This window comes from Lepidochelys kempii, chromosome 5, assembly GCF_965140265.1.
Source record: "Lepidochelys kempii isolate rLepKem1 chromosome 5, rLepKem1.hap2, whole genome shotgun sequence".
In the NCBI taxonomy this organism is placed as follows: Eukaryota; Metazoa; Chordata; order Testudines; family Cheloniidae; genus Lepidochelys; species Lepidochelys kempii.
In genome coordinates, this window is record NC_133260.1 from 126,595,527 (window position 1) to 126,610,766 (window position 15,240).

The following is a 15,240-nucleotide window of genomic DNA, read 5'->3' on the forward strand; positions in this document are numbered from 1 at the left end:
AATACCTTGGCATCTTTATCAATAGTGATATCAGTAGCCAAAGGAATACAAGCCTTTCTGTGTGTTATTGACAGAGTTCTGAACTGCATTGGGAACGGTATCCCTAATACCACAGTCAGAGAATGTGGGTGTATTTCAATGCTACTTTGGTATCTGGAAGTAGAGCTCTACACTGTTTCCCAAGATGATGTGCCGCTGCTACAGGGCTCTTACATTTCTCCCTCTCCAAAAAAGTAGTCTGCAAAGGGTAGTGTTGTTCTCCAGATCCCTTCCTTCATTAATCCTCCTGGGGTGGGGGGAATATATATTTAATTACAGCTAGTCAAATTAGGGACAATTTATTAGGAAACTCTAGCCCTGGTTTTGGTTGCAATTCTGCAAATTGCCCAGGAGAGGAAAGACTTTTATCAAGTTGTTTGTTAATTGAAAGTGTTCAACAAATAGTTGATGAAAGTAAATGGTTGCTAATTGCCTGTACCAAATAGCCATTTGGTTAGTCAAAACTTGACATGTGCTGTTGGAGGTGAGTAATTGGCTACGTACGTCCAGTGGTATGATTTTCTCATCCCTAACCTTTCTAACCGGCTTCCACCCACAACGAGTTTGCATTCCATTTTACCACTTGATTGAACAAATCTTGGACAGGCCTAGAATCTGCTTTTGCCAGCATTGGTATGAAGGAAACTTTGCTCATGTGAATCTTCATGGAAAATGTAGGGTGTGCACATGGCAGAATCAAAACCTGGCTCAGAATTGATACATATGTGGATGAATTTTCTCTTTGCAATATGCACAACTCTATAATCATATTACTTTATGTGAGAGGTGACCTATAGGTGTGACCATGGGGCGAGGCGCCCACAATTGCTGAGTTCTAATCCTGCCTCTACCTTCACTCGCTGTGTGGCATTCAGAAAGTCATGTAAAACCTCAGTCTTCCCATCTGTAAACTGGGTGTGTCCCAGAGTGGACTGGGATCTTTAAGTGGGAACTGGGCCAACACATCTGTGCCTCATTAACAGCCCCTTCATGGGGCCTGTTGGAGGGGGGCCAGTCTCTATAAAGAGCCAGAGGGGAATGGGAAACAGACAGTGGAGGGTATGACACAGTGAAGGTGCACAGAGTTGGAAGTCTCCTGTAGAACTGGGGGAAAAGACTCTTGCAAGGGACGGCTGGGAGTGGCCTGCCAAAAGCCACTGCAGGCAGGAAGGCTTGGGAGTGGTCCAGAAGAAAGGAGGTGTTGGAGCCTCTCCTGGAGGAAAAAGAGGAGTCCTGGGACTATGTGTTTTTTAATTACAAATAAATTGGATCCAGAAGGGGAATGGTGGAGTTTAAGGAGTCCTTAAGAGGGAAAACTGAGGCAGGGCTATTGCAGAGCGACCCAAGGCCATGGGGGAGGGGGGTGTCAGGAGGCAGTGTACTCGGATACGTGATGTAACAATACTTATTTACCTGCTGCACAGGGAATGTTGTTAGTATTCAGAACTATGCCCTAGCTTTGTAATTCATAACTGATTGATTAAAGGATTAGAAATCATGCCTTACAGTGATAGACCCAAGGAGCCCAGTCTGTTTAGCTTAACAAAGAGAAGGTTAAGGGGTGACTTGATTATAGCATGGGAAACAAATACCTAATAACTGTTCTTCAATCTAGCAAAGAAAGCTATAATGTGATCCAATGGCTGAAAGTTGAAGATAGACCAAGTCAGACTGGAAATAAGGTGTACATTTTTAATCACTGGAACGATTTACCAAGGATCATGGTGGATTCTCCATCACTGACCATTTTAAAATCAAGATTGCCTGTTTTCCTACAAGGTCTGCTCTAGGAGTTATTTGGGAGCAGTTCTCTGGCCTGGGTTATACAGGATGTCAGACTAGATGATCACAGTGGTCCCGTCTGGCTTTAGAATCTATGAATGATGGGTGCAGCCCCTTGAAAATGTAAATCACCTTGTAGGATCTAAGAACTCTAAAAGAAAACCACTGATGTCTCCACTGCTTAAAATCCTAGTGGAAAGGCTCAGGAACGGACTGCTGACGACAAATTCTGACTTCTGTATTAAATAAACCTACCCAGACAATGTCCTTCCTGTTGCTGTGTAATAGGCATCTCTTGGAGGAAGAACAGACCTTTCCGGGAGCCAGCACTAGACTGAAGGCCTGTACTAACTCCCCACAGAGTTCTTCTACACTTTCTACAGTCTGCATCCGATGAAGTGAGCTGTAGCTCACGAAAGCTCATGCTCAAATAAATTGGTTAGTCTCTAAGGTGCCACAAGTCCTCCTTTTCTTTTTCCCCACAGAACAGGTGCCGCTGTGCATGCTTCCTCTCGGGGCCCTGCACACGTGTTTCACCCCTCGCCCAGAGGGAGCAGCACAGAGCAAGAGGATAATTCCATCTTCACATGCATTAGGAGCCTGATTTCAAACCCTGAGGAGCTAGTGTCCCAGTTACAGGGCTTGCTTCACCTGTGGCTTCACTTCGTCTCTCTTTGTACACCCAACTTAGGTCTTGGGCCTCTTGCCCTTACCTGTCTCAGGGTAAGGGAATCGTGCAATTCGTCCACGCTTAGACTAGGATCTGGCTGCAATCCCCTGTGTCTGCCAGCTGCTTAGCTCCCTGCAAGTCCAGCTGGATACCTGTTTCTTCCCATTGGAAGCCCATGACCAGTGATATAGCAACCAAAAGGAGCAGTCTCAAATCAAGCCTTGTGACTAGAGCACTGGACTGAACCCCAGGAGACTGGGTTTATGTTCCTGGCCAGTCACTTCCCCTCTCTGTGCCTCAGTTTCACCATCAGTAAAATGGGGATAACAGTAGTGACCTCCATTGAAGTGCTTGCAGATCTGGGGATGGAAAATGCTGTATTAGAGCTAGCTGGTATTATCTGCAGGTGGAACAAAGCATTCAAGAACAAATTACATTAAAACACCAAACCAGCTACACATGTGTCTTACCATCACACAATAGCAACTTAGGCCTAGCTTCTCCAGACCTCTCCAGTGAGGCCCTGTAGCTGGTTCCATTCTGCCTGTTCCTGCCCTCCACAAAAGACTTTCCTTTTAAATCAGCAATCTTTGTTACTCAGCTGAGAGGTGACCATTTTGAGCCATCTCTTTCTCCCGGCCTGATCAACCCCTGGGGACAAATACTAAACAAAAATACAGAAAACTTCATCCCAATAACCAGGCCAACATACAGTAGTAACATATCCAATGAAGTGAGCTGTAGCTCACAAAAGCTTATGCTCAAATAAATTTGTTCGTCTCTAAGGTGCCACAAGTCCTCCTTTTCTTTTTGTGGATACAGACTAACACGGCTGCTACTCTGAACCCCATTTTATTACAGGACTCTCCATATGTCTCCTAGATTGTCAATGTGGGTAGATCTCTCTGCGAAAATTTTCTGAAAAATTAGAGCCTCAGCTTAACCTCTGGTCTTGTGAAAACAAAAATTGTGACCCCAAATAATTGTACCTGCCAAGAATTGTGGGTAACACACTGCCATCCACTTGTAATGGGTTATACCATTGCTGTCCCATGTGGCACAAGGCTGCCAACTACCTATACAATTTGTTGTGGGAAGCAATGTTTGTTGTAGGTTGTGATGTGGTGTAAATCTCACCCTGGAATGGAAAGGGTTAAGAGGAGCTGGCAAGCTCAATTGGTGCACCCAGATGTACCTGGAAGATGGGCCGGGAACAATTTAGGATGAGACCCAGCTGGGGCGGAGCTGGGTGAGTGTTATAAAGGATAGGTGTGATGGGTGTACTAGGCTCACAGGCCCCTTGCTGGGGGCTTCAGAGTCCTACCTCGTCTCACCCCAGCAAAGTGCACATGAGGTGAGTCCTCCAGGCTGCCTAGAGTGGCTGAAGAGCAGCAGCCAATCAGAGAGGCTGCAGGGAGCAGCCAATCAGGGTCCAGCAGGCTCCTGTAAAAGGAGCTGCAAAGGTTCAGTTGCTGGCTGGGGCTGGGGCAGGCCTGCAGGTGAGGTGGCTAAAGCCTTGAGAGAGGGAGTTTAAGAAGGCCCAGGGAAGGGGCCAGGTTCATGGAACTTTGATATCCTGGAAGCAGAATGAACTGAGCTAAAGGACTGACTCAGCTGGAGCAGTTGGTGAAGGGTCTCTAGGGAGAAAGCTCCATTCCAGGGCATGGACAGTGGCAAAGCTAGCCCAGAAATGAGGGCTGAGAATTGAGCCCAGGGAGAGCTACAGAAGAGGATGCACTATAAGGTGGGTAGAAAGTTGGCTAGATTGTCGGGCTCAACGGGTAGTGATCAATGGCTCCATGTCTAGTTGGCAACCAGTGTCAAGTGGAGTGCCCCAAGGGTTGGTCCTGGGGCTGGTTTTGTTCAATATCTTCATAAATGATCTGGAGGATGGTGTGGATTGCACTCTCTACAAATTTGCGAATGATACTAAACTGGGAGGAGTGGTAGAAATGCTGGAGGGCAGGGATAGGATACAGAGGGACCTAGACAAATTGGAGGATTGGGCCAAAAGAAATCTGATGAGGTTCAATAAGGATAAGTGCAGGGTCCTGCACTTAGGACGGAAGAACCCAATGCACAGCTACAGACTAGGGACCGAATGGCTAGGCAGCAGTTCTGCGGAAAAGGACCCAGGGGTGACAGTGGACAAGAAGCTGGATATGAGTCCGCAGTGTGCCCTTGTTGCCAAGAAGGCCAGTGGCATTTTGGGATGTATAAGTAGGGGCATAGCGAGCAGATCGAGAGATGTGATCGTCCCCCTCTATTCGACATTGGTGAGGCCTCATCTGGAGTACTGTGTCCAGTTTTGGGCCCCACACTACAAGAAGGATGTGGATAAATTGGAGAGAGTCCAGCAAGGGGCAACAAAAATGATTAGGGGTCTGGAACACATGTCTTATGAGGAGAGGCTGAGGGAACTGGGATTGTTTAGTCTGCAGAAGAGAAGAATGAGGGGGGATTTGATAGCTGCTTTCAACTACCTGAGAGGTGGTTCCAGAGAGGATGGTTCTAGACTATTCTCAGTGGTAGAAGATGACAGAATGAGGAGTAATGGTCTCAAGTTGCAGTGGGGGAGGTTTAGGTTGGATATTAGGAAAAACTTTTTCACTAGGAGGGTGTTGAAACACTGGAATGCGCTACCTAGGGAGGTGGTAGAATCTCCTTCCTTAGAAGTTTTTAAGGTCAGGCTTGACAAAGCCCTGGCTGGGATGGTTTAGTTGGGGATTGGTCCTGCTTTGAGTGGAGGTTGGACTAGATGACCTCCTGAGGTCCCTTCCAACCCTGAGATTCTATGATTCTATACCAACGAGGGCAGCACTGGCATAGGCCCTGTTGGACTTGTACCCTGGAAGGGGTTTGTGGTGTTTCACATGCAGACTCTGCGTGACTTGGCCAGAGGGCTGAGTCACTGAAGACCTACTGCAAATTGAGAAGAATGCAACCCGTGCACACTCGACCACGGGTTACCTCATGAGAGGTGAGTAGACCTCCTTACACAGGGCTTCTGAGCAGATTGAGGCCCTGAATCCTTTCCTCAGAAGTAGCTCTGGTGGAAGGTCAGGAGAGACAAACATGGAACAGTCACCAGGGTGCAGCAAGCTCCAGTGTGGAGACCTGCCGAAAGGGCAGGGCTTGGATTTGTAAGGAGTGAGCCCTGGGAGGGTGCAACTGACGAATGGAGCAGGCAAAACTGAAGAGGGATGTAAGATCAAACCTGAGGAGAGCAGAAATTGATTTTTTTTCAGTAGATATTTATTGGGTCCACAGGGCTCTCTCCTAGAAGTCCCCTAGCTCTGAAAGAAGGGTGAAGACAGAGGGGCCTGGGAAGACAGAGGGGTCCTGGAGCCTGAGAAGAATGCAGATACATAGTGGATCTAGGAAGGAGCTGTGGAAGAGATCTGCTGACAGGCTGAGGTAGGAAGAAGCCCAAGGAGATAGCAGGCTGTGGATCTGAATAAACAGAACTTGCCTCCTCATTGCCCAGTGCATGGGCTAGAACCCAGAGGAGAGGGAGGGCCTGGACACCCCTACTAGTCATGGGGGCAGGGAGGTGACTTGAAATCCCCTGGCATAAATGGATAAGGACTCTTGAAAGCCCTGGGATGAGAAGGTGCAAGGACCACAGTGCCCAGAGTTGGGGCTAAAAATGTGATGTAACAACATTGGACTTGTGTGTTGGACTCTCTGCTGCCCCAAAAGGAGGCCCTATAAGTAGCCAGGCTGGAAGTTCAAGTCATGAGAAGAAGCAGGCTACTGCAGGGCTAGAGCAGCTGTGGGCACGGGGTGCCAGCAGAAGAGAGCCTACTATGCCGCAGCCAACCATGCACCAGCATTAGTCTGCTCTCCTCCATGGGTATTTGCATGAGGTGTGAAACTGCCCACAAAGTGAGGAACCAGGTGTAGGCCTCCGTGAAAATCGTGCCTTTGGGATGTTGACGTGCCGCGATCACAGGGACAGGTAAATGTCTACAGAATTAGAGGCCATCTCTTAAAAACTCGACGTTTCTCATCCTCAGGCTCTCAAGACCTTTTGATATATTTCCCTCGATTATATATACCTGGGTATTATAACTGTGGGGAGGGATAGCTCAGTGGTTTGAGCATTGGCCTGCTAAAGCCAGGGTTGTGAGTTCAATCCTTGAGGGGGCCATTTAGGGATCTGGGGCAAAAATTGGGGATTGGCCCAGCTTTGAGCAGGGGGGTTGGACTAGATGACTTCCTGAGATCCCTTCCAACCTTGATATTCTATGAACTGGAAAAAAAACCCAAAAGGTAAACATCAATAGATAGACAAGCTTTTGTCCTGTTGCATTTTACACAAATCATGTAATCACAGATTCTATGTCTGAGACAAAACTGAGCTTAATGGAACGATGGGGCAGAGTTAAGGCTGCTTTGGTGCTAGGCGCTGTGAATTCCTCTCTTTACTGGTTGCTGACTGAGCTGGGGGTAAGTTTGGTGTCAGAACTGGCTCAGCTTGTGATTTCCATGTGGGTGCATTTACCCATTTGAATAAAGGCACATCATCTCCTCTAGCACCCTGCCCTGTAATGAAAAAAGTGCAGGTCTCCGTCTTTCTCTCCGGTGGGTGGGTGACATAAGATGTTTGAGTCTGCTACTACTCCCAGCTTATGGGCTTTTTCTGTCAGCTCAGGTGACCGAGGTTCCTGCTTTAGCTTTGTAGGTTCAAGGTTCAACTTCCATAGGCAACCCACCAGAGTTTCGGTTTCCTCTTGGACCTATGTGGGAGTAGCAGAGAGGAGGCTAAAGCTATGCATATGCCGCATACCACAAGGGAGCAAGGAAGGAGAACACAGGAACTAGCAGCTCATAATCATGGGTGAAAACTCGATGACTACTCAAACCAGAGTCTCCCCTCAGTGGAGAGAGACTGTTGTCATCCACCACTGTTGGGGGGATGGTGGTGAGAAAACATCTGTGCACCAATGCTTAGGGCACATCACAGTGTTAGTGTTGATTGTTGAATGTTTTACGTTCATAAATCCTCATGATTGCCAAAGAAGGGGCTCTAGGAACTCCCAGACATGGAGCTGCTCTCTGAGAGCTGGGGCCAGGATTTATTGAGCACAGCTGAGACTAGGGTTGCAGTGGTCCTATTTGCAGCTTCCTCTTCCTGGGGCTGATTCTGTGCTAGCCCTGGAGTACTTTGGAGCAGCCCTGGTGTAATGGCCTACAGGCCATTCCACCCTTTGGGGATTGCTAGAGTGCAGTAGTACTCCTGTCCCATCCCGCTCTAGCCTTCTGGTGACATGCTCTCTGTACTGGGAGCTGCAGGGGCAGATGGTGCAGAAGTTGGCTACTCTGTGCTTGGGACGACTCAGCTGGGGAGAGGCATCTGCTTTCTGGCAGTTTTGGTCTGTCTGGGTGGGGCAAAGGGGCTGGACTCGAGCAGGGGAGCTAGGCCCAAGCAGTTGGGCACTGGTACAGGGAACTTTGTAACGTGCAGTGTTACGTTTCAACAACTGAGAAGGCTTTTAAAATATCACCATGTCCCAGAGACGCGTTCCCGGATGCCAGCAAGCCAGGCTGAGGGCGGTGCAGTCCCACAGGCACTGCCATGCAGTTGCTCACACTGGGAGCCTCACTTGTGGCTTGGCAACATCTCGCAAGCAGCGGCAGGTTGTGCACATGACCTCACGTAGGGACTGCTTTGGCACTCTTGCGAAGTACAGCTAGATGCTGTCTAAGAAATGAAACAAAAACTAATGATGGCGGGCACCTAACGTCTCAAGAGTTCCAGCAACATACTCCAAAAACCACACCACCCACGTGCTCTCAGGATGTGGCCGTTTCCTAAGGGCAGGGTTTGCAGAAGTACTCCAGACTGCCTGGCAATGCTCCCATTGAAATCAACAGCAAATTCCCATGGACTTCAATGGGAGCAGTTAGGGCAATGCTGAGAGATTCTAAAAAGCCCACCCTAAGAGTCCTCTGGTCTTGGGTGGAGGTTCAGCAGCTCATCAGGCTTGTCAGCAGAGACTAAAATTAGAATCTAACTCCACAGAACTATGTGATGGTGGAGGCCAAGTGGACAGAGAACTAGACTGTGACTCAGACCAAGGTTCTAGGCCCAGCTCTGCTGCTTTGCCAGGTGACCTTGGGCAAGTACTTCTTTCTTTGTGCCTCATCTGTAAAATGGGCATAATGACGGCGATCTCCTTTGTGAAGCGTTTTGAAGTCTATGGAAGAAAAGTGCTATATAACAGCTAGGTGTTATCAGTACAGGATATGCTTCAACTGCTGGGAGTATTATGGAGCTGAGTATGTTGTTCTTCACTTCCTGTCCTAAACTATTAAGTGCTTGACTTTTCTTCCCTAATAACACTCATTTAATTGACCAGATTTTGAATGTAATATCACACTATATAACAAGCGAAAATATACTAGCTTATAAATATAACACATTAAGAGAATGTTAAGTTTGCATGTGCAATCTTAACTCTGCCCTCTAGTGAGTATATGGTACAATACAGGATTTAGTTACATGATCCTTGTTGTTTTTGTGGATACAGACTAACATGGCTACCCCCGATACTTAATAATTAAGGGCCCAGTCCTTCAAAGGGATACGCCGGGATAGACTCATACACTTGTATGGCTCCTTTGCAGGATCAGGAAGTGTGGCCCTGATCCTGTAGTTGGCTCCATAGATCTGTCTTAGAATCATAGAACCATAGAATATCAGGGTTGGAAGGGACCCCAGAAGGTCATCTAGTCCAACCCCCTGCTCAAAGCAGGACCAATTCCCAGTTAAATCATCCCAGCCAGGGCTTTGTCAAGCCTGACCTTAAAAACCTCTAAGGAAGGAGATTCTACCACCTCCCTAGGTAACGCATTCCAGTGTTTCACCACCCTCTTAGTGAAAAAGTTTTTCCTAATATCCAATCTAAACCTCCCCCACTGCAACTTGAGACCATTACTCCTCGTTCTGTCATCTGCTACCATTGAGAACAGTCTAGAGCCATCCTCTTTGGAACCCCCTTTCAGGTAGTTGAAAGCAGCTATCAAATCCCCCCTCATTCTTCTCTTCTGCAGGCTAAACAATCCCAGCTCCCTCAGCCTCTCCTCATAACTCATGTGTTCCAGTCCCCTAATCATTTTTGTTGCCCTTCGCTGGACTCTCTCCAATTTATCCACATCCTTCTTGTAGTGTGGGGCCCAAAACTGGACACAGTACTCCAGATGAGGCCTCACCAATGTCGAATAGAGGGGAATGATCACGTCCCTCGATCTGCTCACTATGCCCCTACTTATACAGTCTTCACTTAGTTAACCCAGACTTTTATGCCAGTGTTGCCCCAACCTCACTTCTGTCCACACGCACAACCTTCTCACCCATGTGTGGTCGTGTTTTACACCCAGGCTAGCTGGACTGTCTGGGACTGTAGGGTAAAGCAGAGTGAGGCTGTCACGTGGCGGGTAACTCGCTCACTTTGTTGAGAGGATGCAGGCGAAATCACTTCAGTGCTGCTAGTCTTCCAATGCCTTCCCACAATTCCCCTACCCCCCCCCCCCCCCATTTGCCCAGAAAGACCGACAATTCACTGGGGCAGAATCCTAGAGCAGCACAAAGAACTATGGGATATGCCCCAGAAATCCTATTGACACACACAGGCAGTGAGGCCATGTTAACTGAGATAGAGCTTTCCAGTGTGGCTGCTCACACTCAAGCTAGGCTAAGGCCTGGGTTAATCAGTCACACCAGTTTACTCTGCAGTGAAGACATACCCCATGTGGCCAAATCCTTGCTCCTGTGGGTATCCCCACTGAGGTCAAAGGGTTTCCACACAGTCAGGGATCTCCCTGGCATTGCAGGATTGGGGCCTTAGTTAGCAGCCATGTACTGTGTAATTTAAGTGCAGTTAAGGGGATGGGTAGTTAACTAAGCTTCCTTAGGTGCCATTCAGAGGCTGACTTGTTAACTACAAACTGTCCTAGATGCACACTCAGCTGGTATACATGCCAGCAAATTTCCATTATCACTCTGTTTCTTTACTTAATCTGTAGCATGTTGTGCAAGAACTGTTTAATTCGCGTTTAAAATGTCATTAAGCGTATTGTCTGGCATTCACATACACACTTCTGCAAGACCTATCTGTGTACAGAGACACAATCCGATTCTACTATCTGAAAAATAGTTTGTGATCATGAAATTACAGATCCTTTTGTAATACGTATCCCCAAGAGGGCTCAGCTAAAGGGTGAATCCACCTTTCCAGAAAAATTCAACCTAAGGCATAAATTGACAATGGCAAATTTCAGCCTGACAATGTTATAAGGATTATAATGGAAAGTGTTAGGCAACCTCAATACTAGGCATTACTATGCACTTGGGATGGGATTTCAAAAGCGCACAAGAGCATCAGGCACCCAGTTCCCAATGAAAGTTTGGGTGGCTAACTCCCCTAGGCAATTTAAAAATCCCACCTTCTACCCATAATAGGGATTTTCATGGCTGTCTTTAGAAACACCTTTCCTTTTAGTTATGTCCCACAGCTCTGAATGATGCCTGAACTACCATTTTACTGATACTTCCCAGCAGGAGGCCCAGTGATGCAGATGGAGATGCAGGGAAAGCAGCTCCTATTCTGGAATGCTAAACCATCTTGTACAGTTCCACAACTGCATGTAAAATACCTTCTTTACGCTGCCCTTAGCATATCTGCGAGATCTTATAGTGAACGCATCTGGTGTGTATCTTGCTCAGAGGGAAGCTCTGTAGCTAGTCCATCTCTGGTACAGGAGCATGGTATGGTGTCGGAAGTAAAGTAGTGCCGGAGGAAAACAAACAGAAGGAACAAAGCAACAAAGGTTGCAGGATCTCATCAACACGCCACCCTTCAATGCCTCAGAAAACTGCACTGACAAACCTTCACAGTGAACAGACTGGAAGCAATATTTTACAAGATTTCACTTGGCAAACAAGCTCCACAAGGAAACTGGAGATATACAGGTGTCCTCTTTAATTTATGCTATGGGGAAGCAGGCAGAGCATATCTTTAAAACCTTTGACTTGACTGAAGACTGGCACAAAGATGACTAGGAAAGGGTTCTGGCTGTGTTTGATGCATACTTTAAACCGCATTTCTCTGATATATGAAAGAGCACGTTTTCACCAGAGAATTTAAGAACCAATGGGGAAGAGTTGAATGTTTTATAAGAGCTCTTCATACATTGGCTGAAAACTGTTTATTTTTGGGGGGAGGAGGGTAATGCAGAACACGAAAACATCAGAGACAGGCTGGTTACTGGGTTAACAGGCAGCTACAACTAAATACAGACTTAAGCCTAGCCGCAGCTATATAGCAAAGCAGTCTGAACTCGTTAAACAGCAGAACAAAAAACAGGAGCAACTTGAAAAACCTGAAATTAGCTTAAAAGCTATAAACAGACACTTTGGTGTTAAAGGTCATTATCATAAAACCTCTGAAGCAAGGAGAGAGAACTTCCAGCCTGTATACAGAAGGTGTGGAAAAAGTCTCATCCCAAGAGACGATGCACGTCTAGCCAGAGGTGCAAGGTGTAAAAATGCACAAAACACGATCATTTTGTAGCTGTTTGCTACACCAAAGCAGTCAGGGAGTTGATTCATATTACAGACAATCAAGAGTCATTGTTTCTGGGATCTGTCACTTGTGATGAAACAGAACCTGCGTGGAGAGTGAAGTTGAATATTTATGGCAAGACTACTGACTTTAAAATTGACTCAGGAGCAGACATTGCAGTCATCTCAGAAGGAACTTACAATCCCCTTCAAACCCTCCAAGAGCTGAAGTCCCGTGACACAGTTCTGTCTAGCCCTGGAGGTATTCTGAACTGCATGGGCCAGTTCACTACAGAAACAGCGTACACTCTGAAACATAGCTTTTGTCTTTCTATGTAATCAAAGGACCACCAACCAATAGCCTTCTCAGCTGCAGCATAGCAGCCATCATGAGCCTAATGAGAGAGGTGGAAGAACTCAATGGAATATTTGGTGATAGTGGACTTTTGAAAGGAGATCCAGTACAAATAACCTTGAGAGAATGCTGAACCAGACAGTGTACATACACCTTGCAAAATTCCTATTGCATTACTCCATAAAGTGAAAACTGAGTTAAAGGGAATGGAATAGATTGGCATGGAATCTCTGAGACAACAGCATCGTGTGCCCCAGGGGTACCAGGTATAAAGAAAAATGGAAAAGCATGAATCTCTGTGGATCTTAAGACTTCATGAAGCAGTTGAGAGGAAAATCTATCCTCCCAATGCTGGATGACTTCTATCCCAAAGTGGAAAGAGCCATGAACAGGCCACCCAGATCTTGCTGCTGTCTGGCCACCACCCTGACATAAAGAATAAAGTATCTGCATGTGAACAATGCAGAACGAATAGACCAACACAAAGAACCTTTATCACCTCTACCAGACAGACCTTGGAAGAGACTAGCTGCAGATTTATGTAAATTCAGAGGGTATCATTACCTGGTCATAGTGGACTATTTTTCCAGGTTTATAGAAATAATGTACTTGAAAGACACAACATAGCATTGTGACATCAAGAAACTGAAGTGCACGTTTGCTGATTTTGAAATTCTGGAAGAACTAGTGACAGACAATGGACCACAATTCACTGCTGCAGAATTTGTCATTCTGAAGGAAATATGATTTTGATCATATTACTAGCAGCTGACATTACCCACAAACAAATGGAGAGGCTGAGAGCTGTACAGACAACCAAGAAAATCCTACAGCAGAAAGCTCTTCTGAGCTACAGATCAACATCAATAGCAGCTTCTGGATATTGTCTAGTACAACTCCAAGTGGGAAGACAACTCAGATTCTTTTCCAAATTTGGAACAGTAGTTCCATCTCTAAAGTAGCCAGACATGAAGAGTTGTCAAGTCTGATTAAAAGGCAAAAGGAGCTTATGAACACCCTTTTTTTTTTTTTTTTTTTTAAATAGCTGACACTCCAAGAACTGCTAAGTCTAGAACCAGGTGACTGTCTGTGTCAAATTGGATGGAGAAGGGTGGATCAGATCATATGTGATTGAGACCAATAGTGGAGAGGTCAACAGATGATTGACCTCTACAATTTGTTCCTCAGACAGGGAAAAATCAACAGAACAAGCTCTCCAGATGGCAGATTCAGAACAAGAAGAAGAAAACTTAAGGATTCTAGACCGAACACAGCAAGTCATTGGAACTAATTGACAGCCAGATGATCAAGTTGTAATGCATTCGGGACATGTGATTAGAAAACCCGTATGATTCAGATGCACTCAACAAACTGAGTGTAAATTTTGTAAATCGTAAGAATGTAGAAATTAAAGGGGAGATGTAATTGAATGTTAAACTGTACTATGCTGTTCCGCCACTAGGTGGTGCTGTGTATAAAATACCTTATTTAATCTTAGCCATACCTGGGAGAGCATTAAAGGATCTTATCGTGAACACATGCAGCGTGTATCTCACTTAAAAAGAAGCTCTGTAGCCAGTCCATATCTGGTACAGGAGCATGACAGCTCCCTTGAATTCATGATAAAGCATAAGACATTCAAAGCAGCTGTAAGGCCAGTTATTCTAGTAAGTACTCTTCACGTAGGTTAACTTAACCATGAGCCATACTCAGGACCAACAGGCTGTGGAGATGGCAGCTTCCAGGTCAATCTGGTCCTTTTTTTTTAAATATTATGTTTGAGTCCTTTAACTAAAATCCCAAAGATGAATGACTCTTCCAGCTATTTAGATGTTGTGTTTAGAATTCTGGTCACCCAGCACTGCACTGTGCCCTCATGGCTGCATTATGCCCAGAGCCACAGTGCTGAGCAAGGGGCAGTGCCAACTGCCCCACCCCAGGAGTAGCCCAAAGAAGCCGTGTGACTGACATCCCCTGCTTCCTGCAGTGATTTACTGCTCTACCACAGCAATAGATGACTACACTCTCCCCTAGTTGAGGTGGAGCCAAGGCACAGTCACTTGTCCACTCCCCTCTTTCAGGGAGGTTATGGGGGTGCAAGGAGGTTTTAGACTCGCTCTCACCCCCTGCCTTGCAAGGGGGACATAGACCAAGTCACAGTCTAGCCCCTATTGTTTTCAGAATTGTTTGATTCTTCTTGTACCCACTGTGATTCCTTCCAAAGGGAGAAAAAAGTTTGGGAATGTATATTTGGGGCTAGCTACTGAATAAAATTTTTTTTTCTCCCTTTCAGTGTCGTGATTCCTAATGTAAGCCTCCTACCTTCTAAAGCAAGGTCAATCATTCCTTTTAAGATGCTGAGATCCATGACTTAGTGAAAAAAATTTCTGCCTAAAGGGCTGGAAAGATGACAGACACCCAGATGTTGGCCTGTGGGCTTTTCAAATGCAAATTCACTCTGTGCTAGGAGAATAACTTCAAACAAAAGTGAGGTACAAGTCAGGGTTGTCTACTGAGAATACATATGTTTCTTGCGAAAGAGCTGAGAAAGCAACATTAGCTAGAACTGATTGTGTCTTGACTGGTTAATTGAAGTTCAAGTTGAACATAATAGATCCCAGAAGCATCTGTTCTGGGGGCAAGACACACACGTACTCTCGGTATTGGCCTAAAATTACAAATCTCCTGCAGGCCATTTCCAAGGTACGTTGTAGGCCTGAAAAGAATCAGGATTGTTTTTTTTTTCCCCCCATTTGGAGAGGGATTCCCTAAACGAGCCAGGTTTCTAACTCTGTCAGAAATTTGGGACTGCAGAGCAGTGCTCTG